This window comes from Bactrocera neohumeralis, chromosome 5, assembly GCF_024586455.1.
Source record: "Bactrocera neohumeralis isolate Rockhampton chromosome 5, APGP_CSIRO_Bneo_wtdbg2-racon-allhic-juicebox.fasta_v2, whole genome shotgun sequence".
Taxonomy (NCBI): domain Eukaryota; kingdom Metazoa; phylum Arthropoda; class Insecta; order Diptera; family Tephritidae; genus Bactrocera; species Bactrocera neohumeralis.
Window position 1 is genome coordinate 42282352 of NC_065922.1, and position 15349 is coordinate 42297700.

The following is a 15349-nucleotide window of genomic DNA, read 5'->3' on the forward strand; positions in this document are numbered from 1 at the left end:
GGCATCCAAATGCGGCCCGCCCGGACTTTTTTGTTTCCTTGTCTGAAAAGGCCAATGAAAGGCAAGCATTTTGAGACGACAGAGCTCAAGACATTGTTCAATGATCCATTTATGTTAAGGAAGACCCCTAGAATTATTACTTATACTCTAGAACTCTCACTATATTTCAAGTTAGTGAATGAAGTGCAATCTCAGTGAATATACCTTTCGTATAGAAGAGCTGTACCTTCGCTATGTTAACCAATAGAAATATTTAATTGCTTTAATGTAGACTTCTAGAACCGTTATACATGTTTTCATAATGAATGAGGTTAGACTAGTGTTGTTATTATGTAAGGTAACAACACTATTAATAAATTATGCATCGCGGTTGGAAAAATTTCATCCATACCAGAGGGTTTAAATGGATCGAAACTGTTGATTGAACAAAGTATTTTCAATTTGTTTATAATATCGGATTACAGTTACTGGTTGGAAGTTTTTAGCGGAAAATGTATGGTCTGTTGTGAAAGTATATATAAAAATTGAGTTGTCGTGCTGTGGGGAAATAATTTGGCCCGCTGTATTTGGTGTCATCCTTTTCATTGGGGGTGTTTTTTACGTGGCGGGTCCCAAACCCAGCGCACAACCCTATGTTGGGGATGTTTCGCCTTCTCACTTTAGCTCGCCTTCGAACGGATGTTCTTAGGCTACCCAGAGGATACTTGGTCAAAGACTGGAAGCTGCGAGCTGCTTGAGCCATGTGTAAAAGAATCGTTTCTGGCCACTCCCAAGTGAATGGCGATCAGAGAACTTTCCTCACTTGCGTGAACTTCTACACATGACTCCATCCTACTTCGGACTGAGTAGGCAATTGAAAAGTAAAGTCCTCTCTCGACGAACAAAAGCCAAACTCTATAAATCGTTCATAATTCCCGCCCTGCTATATGGTGCAGAGGCTTGGACGATGACAGCAACCGATGAGTCGACGTTACGAGTTTTCGAGAGAAAGGTTCTGCGAATGATTTATGGTACTTTGCGCGTTAGCCGCGGCGAATATCGCATTCGATGGAACGAGACATCGATGATGAGATATACGACGACATTGACATAGTTCAGCGAATTAAAAGACAGTGGCTACGCTGGCTAGGTCATGTTGTCCGGATGGACGAAAACACTCCAGCTCTGAAAGTATTCGACGCAGTACCCGCCGGGGGAAGCAGAGGAAGAGGAAGACCTCCACTCCGTTGGAAGGACCAAGTGGAGAAGGACCTGGCTTCGCTTGGAATATCCAATTGGCGCCCCGTAGCGAAGAGAAGAAACGACTGGCGCTCGCGTAAGCGGTGTCTACGCCAATTAAGAAGAAGAAGAAGTATTTGGTGTCATACAAAATTCTGCTTTATTTACTTACTTGTGTACAAAAATATGTATATATTATATTTAATATTAAAATTTCTAGTAATTTCAAGGTCTTTAGGCCCCACTTAAGTATGTAATGACAAAGCGCTCATTAATTTTACATATAATGGTTACCGTGAAATTTGTAAATGAATCTGCTAGAACAATGCTCAACAAACATATTAAGAAGAGAACTTAATGATCAGTGTATACTTCCGTTTGGCTAACAGCTTGCCCTCAAGTGCTTTACAAAATCTTTCAAAACTTACAAGATTGTTTTGTAGAATATTTTCGATAATTACTTTTGTAGTTTCTGAGCTCTCATAATTTTCCAAACCAGTACAATACATATACTTAAACAATTCAAAATAATTTAAATACTTTTTCTATGGCTAACATGGACGAACACAACGTCTTAATTATTTTTTCCATGTTATTGTTCTTACACATCTCTTTCATTTAGACATTTTTGAATAAATCTTCAATTTGCAGGTGACGTAAAATTGCCGAGTCATTAGCATAGGCTCACCTTTGGTGTAAATCATCAACCAAAATATATTTTTCGCAGGGTTAAGAGCCTAACCTGCGGGCGCGCACTTGCTGAAAGTGTGAGTCGTGCCAAGCCCGTTACCGTAATTTACAAAACCATTAACAATAAATTTCAATTAGGCGCACGATTTGCGTATTAATAAAGTTCTCAGCAACACTAAGATTGTTTATGTTTTTATTTTTGCTGGCATTCATTCTTTGCGCTTCTTATGGAGACATTTAGTTTCCTCATGAATACTTTTCATTTCAGTTCTGTGCTGACTTCGTTTAGCTTTTTGCTTTATTACAGACGAACAAATTGTGCAAACTTTTATGCTACTTTTGCATTGGCCACAGTATCTTTACTTTTTATTGTCTTTTAATGTGCAGCCATTAACTTTTTATTTAATTTTGTTTAATACATTTTTTATGTTTTCCTCTCTGATGTATGGCACCAGCTGACAACACTTTATTTGTTATAAAAAAGCTATGATAATTCAGTAAGTCAAATTAAAAGAATTTTAACTAAATATTTAATGGAACCATAAAGTTTTTATTTTAATTATATGCAGCAATCACATTGGTTTTTGTTCATTTCTCAGTTGATAGGTGGTTGCAGTCCTTTGTGAATCCATAAAACTAGAACTCTTATGAGTCAGCAAAGCGTCTTGTGACCAATACACATTTGGTCATGTACTTCATTTCTATTCTTTTTAGTTATTGTCTAGGCCTAGTTCTGGCAAACGCGAGAAAATCAAGAAGGAAGTGTTTCCAATTCATGTTCTCCCATACAGCTTCTGCAAGTGACGTTCGGTAAGAATCTCAGCGTTTCAGCATGGACGCTAGGTCAATGGCCTGTTAGAACCCACACTACTAAAGAGTTGCTGGCCTGACTTAGGGCAAAAACGAACGATCTTTTTTCAAAAGGACCTTGTGACAGTTTATGAACCGATGTTATCCCATCGCTGGCCAAGCTTCCAGCTATTCAGTAGTCGAACACACTAGAAGAGGCGAGCACAGAACTCTTGCTATTTTTCTGACTGCGTGGCCTTTCCTTGCCAGCTCGACAGCTTTACATATATAATATGTAGTTGCGATTCCGCTGTGGTCTGGCAACCATTACAAAGTAACTCGATGCCATTGATGGCGTGGTTAGTCATTCCTTAATAAGCCCTAGAGATACAAGTCAAAAATAACAAGCCGATGTATTCAAATACTCTTTAGAAAAGTTATAAATAGTGCAAGCACATTATAATCACAAGTCGATGCATCAAAAAAAAAAATACATCGATATATCGATGCATATCGGAAGGTCCAAAACAACGATTTTCTTCGATGCATCGGATACCAAACATCGATATTTCCGATGCATCGATGTTTTTTTTACATCCCTAACAAGCCCTGAATACACGGTTGACAATCTCAATGCTCAGAGTGGGTAGTCAGTCGTTGTTACTGTGAGGCAGTTAGTTGTATTTTGATAATATAAAATGAAGGAAATAACATATAATATCAAAGAGAAATAGGTTATCTGTCTAGAAAACTTTAAAAATTTCTGTTAGTTGGCAACAAAGTAGTTAGTTCTTACGAGCGTACCAAGTATTCATCAAGTATAAGCAAGTATAGCATCGTCGTAAGATGTTTCAAAGTAAGAAGCGAAACGAGCGAGCAAGAGCGAAACTTCTAGTGAACTTTCTGAGCAATCTTCGCTTTTCTTTTTAGGGGTTTAGTTAGTCTTTGTCCAATCGGACAAATCTTACCGGATGCCAGTCTTCGAAATTTTGGTTTTATAAAGAATTTAATTTTGGCAGCCCACTAGGAGAGGCTTTCTTAGAGGTGTCTAGGAATCTATTTTTCAGAGTACCAAACGAAAAAAAAATATTTTTTTTTGATCCACCTTAATATGCATTGCTTAATCGAAAAATCATATGAGACTATTTTTATAGAGCAGTAAATTTCCTACAAAACTGTGAGTTTCATCATTCATAATATTTTTTTTTCATTGAAATAGAAAACTGTATGTAGGAGGACCTTCCCGTTACAATTAAAAACTCATGTTTGGAGAGGCTTTCTTAGAGGTGTCTAGGAATCTATTTTTCCGAGTAGCAAATGAAAAAAGAATTTTTTTTTGAATCACTCTAGTATACATATCAATTTTTATGCTTTTTCATGGATGAATCGAAGCTCAAGGAGCGAGTTGGTAGGGGAGTATTCTGTCCGGAGCTCTGAAGCCACTCTTGTTTCAGACCATCAGATCACTGATATAACCACAATCAAGGTAGCAGCAGTTGAACTTCTCTCATTTAAACATAATCAATTCCGATAGCAGAACTGCTATACAGGTTTTGGGGTCGCTAACTGTGAGCTCGAAACTACTCGAGGACTAGCAGCATCATCAAGGTACTTCCATAGTAAACTTTTATGGGTGCCTGGCCACAGAGGAATTGTCGGAAATTGTAAAGCTGATGAGCTTGCAGGAAAAGGCATCTTTATCCAAATTCCACTAAGATGGGACCGTACACTCGGGCGATGTATGGGCTTCGCGCCCATGTTGTGATAATAAAAACTGTAGGTAAATATCGGTAGAATATATAATACCGCAGACACAGTCATGATTATAGAATATTTCAATATTTTTCAGTGAATGTTTAGTAGAAATGAAATATTCATAATATTCATGGGGTTTGCGGCAATTTACCTTTTGCTAAGTGATTTGTAGCACAAATAGTTTCACGCCAGCCATGCCGACACTTCCGCGTGTAAAGACTTATCGGAATATGACATGTTTCTTCTACTCCCCAAACAAATAATAAATATTGATGTTATCTACGAAAAATCATGACTTTGCAAGCTTAAAGAGTACAACAAATAAAATTAAACAGTAAGTCCGTCACAAAAGCGAAATATTGTGTATACTTATGTAGCGATGTCTGTGAAGCATTCCCTTGTTGCTTTTGTGCCGGAGTTCCTAACGTGACTCAGTCGAGTGCTTGTATTGTGGTGCAAATCATAGAGCGTGCGTTGACGTAGATCATTGTGTGGCGATAGGGTTAAAGTGAAACCAATAATCACAAAAAGGTGCTGGGCACATGAAATCAGCGTGTAAACATATCGTAGATACATGAAAACACACACATACACATACAATGTAAATGTGTATGCATTAGAAGGTAAGTAAGGGAGTTGCCGCTATCGAAAGGTGAAAATATTATAAATTGGCTTTAATTAAAAACACCTTTTACTTATCGCCTGAGTGCGTCAGTCATAACCGTTTTACCACACGCTCACTGCCTGCCGCATAAAGTTTGATGAATGGCCCCCTTGGCGCGAAGTTGGCCGCAGGTAATGAACTCATTAATGCCGAAGCGGCTCACAGTGTGTGGCTTTTCAGTTGAACAAGCTCGACATTAGAAGTGGACAGTAAGCTGAATGAGCTAATATTGATCGATGTTAGTGCAAGGGGAATGGGACCGTTACCTCCATCAATTGCTATTGTGAGATATTAGATATCCAGAAGTCTTTTTAGTTTTATTGCCTTGAGGATTACTTTTTGAATTGGGTTTCGTTCCCTACGAAATCCCAGAAACTATCTATGGAAAAGGACGAGGATATAAGCTTATACTATGTATATGTCTACTGTCATCGTGAGCGATTCATTTCTATATAGGTATCCGCCAGGTTGATAACACATTGTGAATGAACAGAAAGTGTTGAACCCAATTTACGTCGAAATGACACCTTAAAATTTATCGGTTAAATAATTGTGAAGGACTTTAAAATGAGATTAGGTTAGATTAGATAAATAAATGAGGATTGCACCGCGACCTAAGGTCTATTGGTCACTTAACCTCAGCATATTGATAAATTCCAACATATTGCTAGGCGCTATTGAGGCGATGTGATGCTTATTTGGAAACATGGATCCAAGGGCCTTTACCTTACCTTACAGACTGCTGTGTAATCAATTAGCAAGTGTTCTGGAGAAGAAGGTTGACCCATGTTTTATATGTGCTTCTTGAGCTTACAATGGCCAGTTTAGAAAACAACAACTAGCCAGAGTTTTCCTTTGGGAAGTTGATTCATATTTAAACCTTATAAGGTTGTAACCACCCATTAGCAACTTGGCATGGCACATGCCTTGGAATTGTTGCCAGTACCCCTCTCTACTCAATCCTTCATTCTTGCGGAGCAGTTCTTTTATTTTATGGGTACCAAGCGCAATAAAAGGTTCGGGTCCTACCATGTTGGTGGATTAGTCAGTTCATTCCCGGCTATACGTTTGTGACCGGGCACCCAGATAAGGTGCACATGGTTACTTTCTAATAAACTGTTCTGTCGTTCTATACACTCCTGCACCAATAGCGATATGATCTCGTATGCTGAGATCGCTTTTAGTGCCGCTTGACTGGTGCTGAGTATAACGCACCGAGTTATAGCAAAGACCTCTGCTTGGAATATGCTCGGAAAACTTCCTATAGATATGAAGGGAGCGTACTCCGGCGGTCCCTAAGCAGTAGCTCGAGAGGGGAATCGTCACATTCAGCCTTACAGCTGAGGGTAACTTTGAACTTCTTAGGGACGTTTACCTTTTTCGTAATGCTGTCCCGTTGGAGAAGAGCCAGATGTATTTAATCACTTAAGTCCTTCATGCGCTGGGAAGAGTTTACCTTACCTCTGCCAAATCCTTCTTCTGTCATTTGGGGCAGTGTACGTTTGGCAACTTGACCGATTACAAAGTGAAGCGGTATTAGATCCAGCATGACTTCAAGTGCCGCCGCAGGACATGTTCGCATTGCACTCGACATGCAGATGCAGGTGAGTCGTTGCAGCTTCGATAGTCCTACCGAAGTCTGCGATGCTTTCGAGGGCCAAGTCACAACTCCATATGTGATAAACGTTCGTACGATCATGGTGTATAACTTGCCGGTTGCACACCATAGGTGCTTTAGTAGCTTTGACCATGGCCAAATCAACATATTGCTTCCATCGAAGAGTGGAATCCAGCGGGAGACAAAAAAAAATAAGTTAGTCGACAACAGAAAGTAGTTTTTTTTTTTAAACACTGTAATCAGCTGGTAAAGTTAAGATCCTTTATTTTTTGGATTAGTGTATGTATCTTGAAAAGACAGAAGCCATCAATAAACATACATACATATATTTACGACGAAATGGAAGCACCGATAAGCCCAATACCGATTTGAAATCGATAATTTTACTTTGTCATGCAAAATGGTTTTAAATCTGTAAATACTTTCCCAAATCCATATCTATCGAATAAAGCTTTCCGCCTATTATGGTCTGCATGTTCTATAAGTTCTATAAGAAATGGCAAACGGGATACTTTCCGTCCGAACTAAGTCACTCCTTACTATGTTTATGTAAATTTTTAACTGTCAACTTGTCATAAAGCATTAACTCACGGCGTATCGGTCAATGGTTGAGCGACATGAGTCAAGATATTAGGAACCGGTGTCTTAAGTTTACTATAAAAAATCTAACACCGCTCAAAATCCGTCTCTAGTTGAGAAACTTGTAATTTCTATAATATATAGTTATTTGAAATATTTTCTGCCTTCCGCGCATTAATTCTTACCACAAGCTTGAGCCGGTCTTGCCCACATGAAGTAATCGTGGCCGTGGCCGTTACTGATGCGTTATTTATGTGATGTCTCGTGCTGCAAAGTTGTAATTAAAAATGTTTATAAATTAATAAAACGAACGCGAACAATTTTACAAACATGCATAGAAATGCATTTAAATAAGAGGAGAATAATTATGTTTATTGCCGAAATTGTCAACGTAATGAAGATATACGAGTTCTGGAATTGCCTGTGCAAAATCGAAAATGTCATGAATTCGCAATTGTCAACTGTTGGTGGTATTGGCCATTCGCTTCTTGAGTGGCGTAGTGTAAAACCAGTTCTGCGTGACGGTCAATCGCTTGGTGGACCAACGTGTCATATATGTCACAAACACAAAGTTCGGTGTAATTAAACACTCTGTGTAATTAATAAGACGACTTGATCGCAAAATGTACCGTTATGGTTAAGAATTGCGAAGTGTGGATTGCTAAGAAGTTGAAATAAAAATTGTCTGACTAAATATTTCAAAATAATACCACCAGTGAAGAGATCAAACGCTCTGATGATGACTAATTTCGCAATGAGAACTTTTTGTGAAGAAGATGACACTGTTAGTCAAATTTATTGCAACAAAATTCGTTATTTTCTGCATGACAGTGTATTATATTAATAAGAAGCTGTTGACAACGAAATATTATACAATATATTATTTCGAAAATCTGTTGCGAAAAGACAAATCAACTTCAATTAAGTACTTGATGGCAATTAAGAATAGAAATATCAATTTTTTTGTTGAATAAATAAATAGCTGATACGGATATAACGATATCAAATATATTAAAATTATTTAGAAATAATAGAATATAATAATATATTAACAAAAATTATTTAGAAGCAATTTTAGGGCAATCAAATCTTCTGGTTGTCGACAAATGTTTAGAATACTTGCCGTAACAGAGGAAAAGTCTATTGTGTATTTAGAGATCTCACTATACAAAATATAAGCTGTTAAGTGATGATTTAAAACAAAACTGAAACCATTTTTCGACTTTATCTCAAGAAATAACAGTTCGCTCTATTTACCACACCACTTGGGGAAGGAAGATGATGAGTTTGGAACATCGAACTTATAATTTTATTTATATGCAATTCCGCGCACGGCTTCGTAGGAAACCAATTGAGCGAGTGAGCCGCGCTGCACTTTATTTCATGATAGCTTTCGAATGGAATGTCCGGATGACGTCTACATCATATTTTATGTTGCAGCTTAGCCGAGTTGTCGCCGTTCAGCACGCGATTTTTTTTCTAATTATTAAATTCATGATAGCTTTCGAATGGAATGTCCGGATCGAAAAGTTCGAAGAGTTGTTGTTGCAACGATTGTCTACTCTCCGTTAGGGTGGTAAGGTTCAGATAAATTGTCATCGAGGTCTTCCGGCGGTAGACCCAGGAATCGTGCTATTTCAACTGGGTCGCACCATAGGGAGAGAGGTGCCAGATGTTTAGGGTTAGCTGGGCATGCAAAGAGGTGGTTAGAGTCATGCGAGGACCGTTGCGTGCTGGACATATATTTGGCATATCGGAGTCGATTCTGGGTAAGTAGGAGTTAAACCGTCGTTTGTGCAATGGGTGGTGGTTTGACTTCAAGTATGCCATTCACAAAGAGGGAGCCGGTGAAGGTATTTATGGCTCCACTGTGAAAGACGGTCTGTGCATATCTGAAGTTAGTTGCCTCCGAAGTCTGGTCAGCGTATTATCTTATGTCGTCGACGTAGTCGAAGAAGGATCTCTTGATGCTCCTAGGAGGCGGCTCCGCTACAAGCAGGTAATGCAGGGATGATTTCTACGAAAACATCCCAACAGAAACTGCTTGGAGAGGAGTTCGTTATGTTTCTTAACTAGGAGTTTACAGGCCTCACTGTGTAGATGTGTGATACGAGATATCAAGAGGCATCCCTATATAGTCCGGAGTACAGTATTCTAACATGTCTGAAGATTCCTCGTCTGCGTTTCACTGCATCCTGGCGACCATATTGATGCGGCATAGTTAAAGATTGGCCGGCCGATTGCCTTGTATATTGCCAACAACGTTTCTTGTCTTTTTCCATGTGCTGCCGAAAAGCGATTTGGAGATTTTGTACTTTAGAATTAATCGCGGTCGTGTGAGGAGTGATGGAGCACAGGCTGTCGAGAGTCAAATCGTGCAGCTATTAACAGTTGGAATTTTAACGCACTCCTGCACTCCTTCGTTTGTGAATATGTTCGCTGTGGATTTAATGGGGGAGAGTGTTAGGTTCCATGAGGAAGCGCGGAATGTCCGAGAGATAGCCGTTAACTTTTGAGCACATGCCAGGAATCCCACTGCTCAACGTCAATATCGTGAAATCATCAGCGTGCGAGGTGATAGAAATTCCCTCCGTTGGTTGAGGAAGTTTCATCATGTAACTTCTACGGGGAGACGACACCACCCTGCTAAACCCCCTGTTGAATTCTTCTCAATTTAGAGTTTTTACCACGAAACCGAACGGATGACAGCTCAGGTAGTTCATAGTCCACCTCTTCAAACCTGGAGGGAGCGTAGATTTTTCGTTGTTGTCAAGTAGCCTTGTGTGTTTGACTGTGTCCAAGGTGTTTGACAAGTCCAACGCTCCGAGGATCGTCTTATCGTAGGGTGGTTTTCGGTTGAGGACATGAACTGTCTGGGCTTTTATGACTCTAAGTGCTGTGGTGGTGCTGTGCACTTCTCGGAAGCCATGTTGTTGGTTTGCTAGACTCAGATGGTGAGTGAAAGTTGGGAGTAGCAAGGTCTCAAGTGTGTTGACTACTCAAGAGAAGAGGGTTATCGGTCGAGTAGAGTCCTTCTTTGTTGGCGGGTTTCCCAGATTTCAATAGCAGTGCGCAGTCTTTTAGTACTTTGCGCAGCCTTCGGGTAAGGTGTCGCGCTTATTAGCTAAAACAGCTGAAGCAAGCGGGAGCAGCTGCGGTAACCTTGCGGATTTGACGACTATGTCCGTAGGAATAGGTCACCAGGTTATGTCACTTATCAGACCACCCCTAGCAAAGGTAATATCGAGCGAACTATTACACATTCTTATATTTCTGGTGGGGGTTTCGTTATTCCTGTGCAGGATGTCGAATCGTCTATCTCTTCCACCAGCTTCATCTCCCTACGTTCATTTGGCAGGCAGGAATGCCAAAGATCATGATGGGCGGTACGGAGATCAAATTTCACACGTACTTAAAAAGAATTGTACCAATAGGGGAGCAAATTTTAGAGATTCGGTTTGCTTGTGCAATTTAAATGGACCAGTCGTACTCAATTTTGATCAGATATACAAATAACTAGCAAATTTCTTGAATTCAAGTCACATATCCGGTTGGGATATCAGCCTGAAGCATATATTCTAGGAAGCTTGGTTGAACGGCAACAAATGTAAGTTGCTTTCCTAGAGTTATTTGACTTGCCTCAGAGTATTGAAACTGTAACCAAACTTGATTTTAGTCGGCGAGTGACTAAAGCGGCCGGAAGTTTTCTTCGACAGGTTAAATTTCTGAAAAATTGAGTTAGTTTTAGGTAGTGCAAATAACTAAGTAAATATTTGCTCGAAAATTGGTTATTTGGATAACTGAATAGGGTCTTGAAATATCGTATTCTATCCCGAAATTAAGCAAAAACTTCCGAGGTCTAGTTTTGCACTCGCCTGCTTAAAGAGATGAAATTCGCATAAAACGGCAACAATTTCACTTTATTGAACTTCTATTACTTCCGTGAATTTAACAATGTATAGTATGTTATATCAACCCACTGGCAATAATCATTTCATAGCCGGTATATCACGCGCAACGACTGAAATCCAAGAAAGCAATGTGGTTTAGGTGTGATTATTATTGCCAACAATGCAGAGGCTGTGCACAACCAATTAAATTAACAGCTCAAGCACATACAGATACCATAATTACATCGAAATTATAATTTAATTTATTTCATCGCTCGCAAATATGCAATCAAAATGCAGGAATTCACTCATGTGCCACACGTAGGCAGGCAGTTAAGCTATGAGTTCGCGCACCCACGGCCGGGTGTCTTGGTCAACACCCATAAGCGGTGATAGGTGACATTAATTTGTTGCCATATGTCAACATGCATTTCAATTGGGTGCAATGAGTGAGCTTGCACTATAAAGAATAATTCAAACGATGAGATTGTCACACCTACAAAAATGTCCAGATGCAGTCAGAGATAAAGGTAATTACATGGGTTTATGTCGTGGACTCTAAGAAATATCGACATACATAATATATGCGCGGCTCTGGTGGTGATAAATCAATCAAGATTCTGTAAACTCATTTACTACGAATGTAGAGCAAAATGTCGGCGTTTATACATATTAAAATTATATATATGTACCTGTGGCACTGACTACTGACTTGCTTAGAGCAAATGATATACTACTTAGAGCAGTAATTAAAAATCATTTAAATTACATTACAGATAAAAGGAATTCGCATATTCGCATTATAATAGTGAAAGCTGCGAGCTTTATCACAAATTACCAAAGCGTCACAGACCCACCCATTGCAACATTTCTCAATGATTGCCAAGTGCAGGAAAATGGACATAACGGCGATAAGTTTGTCTAGAAACATCAACGTGTCTATTTCACTAAAAAAATTTGCAGACATAGAACTTTTAATAAGCGTAAAATCATTTGCAAAAAGCTTTAGAAAACCGCGCTCGAATTCTTGATTGTCTGGCAACTGTTGGCGCTGTAGCCTCCAAATATCGCCAGAGGCGCTAGAACATGCGGCGCGCGCTTTACACACTTCTAGGCGGAACAAGCTTCAGTTTAACGGGTCACAGCTGCCTAACCTATTGTGCGCCTGCCATGGTCATTATCTGACTGGCGCTGAATTATTGCTTTTGTTTTCACTGCTGACTTGGGGCCGTAAAATTTTTTATTACAATTTGTCAGTTTGTCAATTATTTTCGCGCATGTGTGCGGCGGGCACACGGTTTCTTACATAAGAATGAACGCATTGGCATGTAAGCAACTTTTTCGCCTTTTTATTCCAGCGGAGAACATGTTTTTTAGGCAGCTACGCGACATGCGACACATTCACTTGCTCGTGGCATATTTCGTTCTGGTTTCGCGATTTCAACTGATTTGCTTAATTTTTTGTCTTTTTGTAAAACAGTTCATTACGTTGCCACTTCAATCAGATTTTATGTGCAATTAATTGCACTACAATGCTTGAACACCTCCAGTTAGCTGCTTGAGCATTACATGTTGTCACCAATCATACCAACATCTGTGACAAAACGTGCCGATTGTGTTGAGAAGATATCAAATTAATTAAGCTTTAACTAGTGTTATTATTGAGATAGCACAGATTGCTATTATACTTATTCTACATTGCTGATTAAGCTGCCAATGGAAGCTGAAGGCGATCGTAATAGATTTACGAAATATATGTTCGTAGACAAAATGCTTTGGTAATTCTCTAGACAAAATTATCCAGCGCATTACCTTAGTGATTTCATTAAGTAGATTTCTCCTTCCGACATCCCTGCAGAGGACAAGAAATTACGTCGAGAGAAACTCCTTTTTTAGACAAGGATATTATATTCTTCTAAATCTCACTATAGTTAATTTGGCGGATATGGATATAGTACGAGAGCTGCTATATATATTCTGGCCTAGGGCAACACTAAGTGTTGCCAGGTGCAATCTGACATTTCCATTGGAAAGTTTGACATTTTTTAGCATAACATCACTCAGAACGTTTTGTCATTTAATCGTGAATGGTTTTATTTACAGGGAATTAAAAAATTCATCTCGGCCAAAAAATGGAATTAACTCGTGAACATTTTCGTGCGATCACTTTTCACAACTTTCGACGGGGATTATCACGACTAGAGTGCATCGATGAACTAAAATCTTTGTATGGCTATGAAGCACCATCCTATAGCACTGTGAAAAACTGGTACAACGAATTCAATCGTGGCCGACGCTCGCTCAAAGACGAACTCCGTGAAGGTCGTCCAAAAACAGCCGTTGTGCCAGAAAACATCGATGCCGTACGTGAACTGATAATGCAGGACCGTCATGTAACATACTTTCAGATAGAGACATGCCTATGCATTTCTCCCACCAGCATACATTCGATATTGCATGAACACCTGGCCGTAAAAAAGGTTTGTTCTCGTTGGATCCCGCACAATTTGACAATCGCTCAAAAAAAGGCTCGTGTGGATTGGTGTAAAGAAATGCTGAAAAAATACGATCGCGGTGCTTCAAAAGACGTTTATAAGATCGTCACTGGTGACGAATCATGGTTCTATGCGTATGAGCCCGAAACAAAACAGCAATCGACAAAAAAAAAATAAAAAAAAAAAAAACCATTTTCGTTGATAAATATGCCTATTTACATTATTAGGCCAGAAATATATATAGCAACCTACGTATATGTATGTTTTTAATTGAAAAGTACCAATTAACATGTTCGTATCTTTATTTTTGGCCTCGTTATGATCCTAGTCCGACCATCTAGAGTACTAAACTCCTCAAAGTGTACCAGATTACTCCTGATATCGATTACAACTTATAAACATAGTTATAAGAAATTTCACTCGTTTTGTCATCGTGTCATCGTGATCATTTCATTCTGATCGAGGTATATTAATTATACTCTGAACAGGGTATATTAAGTTTGCCACTTAGTGAGTGAGTGACTAAGTGGCAAACTTAATATACTCTGTTCAGGATATAAAAAACATTTTCTCCGAAGAGACTTCCTTTGATCTGGTGGTTAGGTTAGGTTAGGGTAGATGGCTGATCAGAGATCGCACGTGAACTAATGTAGTCCTTTGTGAAGCCATTGAAAATAGAACTCCCGTGTTCGGACTTAAAGATGGACAAACCGCTTAAATTTGCAAAGGCGCTTAATTTCTACGCCCGCCAGATCGGTGGGATGTCTGAAGGTATGTGCCCCCAAGTGTCTAAGTCTTGATCTCCCAAAAGCAGGGCAGTCAAGAAGAAAGTGTTGGTTGGCTAGTTTCTACCGCATCTTCTGCATACGGCGTCCTGTAAGATTCCCAGTCTCACAGCATGTATGCCAATAGGGCAGTGGCCCGTCAAGAGCCCCATCACTAATGAGAGGCTAGCCTTGCTGAGGGCAAAGAGATCACTAGATCTCCTGCGATCTATCTTGGGCTTTTGCGATCGTAAATTTAATTTTGCGAAGAAAATCCAAAAATTATTCATCAACAACCATTACATTCATCTAAATGACAGTTTGGCGTAGTTTTTGGTCCGGCGTAATCATCGGTCCTTACTTCTTTCGAAATGAAGCTGGTGACACCGTTACTATCAATGGAGAGCGGTATAGATCGATGGTAACCATCTTTTCATGGCCAAAATTGAAAGAAGTTGATCTTGAAAATATCTGGTTCCAACAAGATCGAGCAACTTGCCACACAGCACGTGCTACAACCGAATTATTGCGAGAAAAGTTTGGAGATTCGATTGTTTCAAGAAATTGTGACATTTAATGGCCTACAAGAAGTGGTGATTTAACACTATTAGATTACTTCTTGCGAGGTTATTTAAAGTGATTGGTCTTAAGCAATAAAATATACGCTCTACAAGCTTAAGAAGTCAATATTGATTATACTATTCATGACATACGACTTGTTTTAGTATCGATTGTACTTCACGTTAGTTGAAAAACATTTGTAGTTTCGAATTCCCAGTTGACTTTACTACATACGATCGGTGATTATATGTGAGGCACCTCGATGAGCCTTGGCAGAGTTTTAATAATCTGCGGCCTTTTAACTACTGGCAAAAAATAGATAAAAA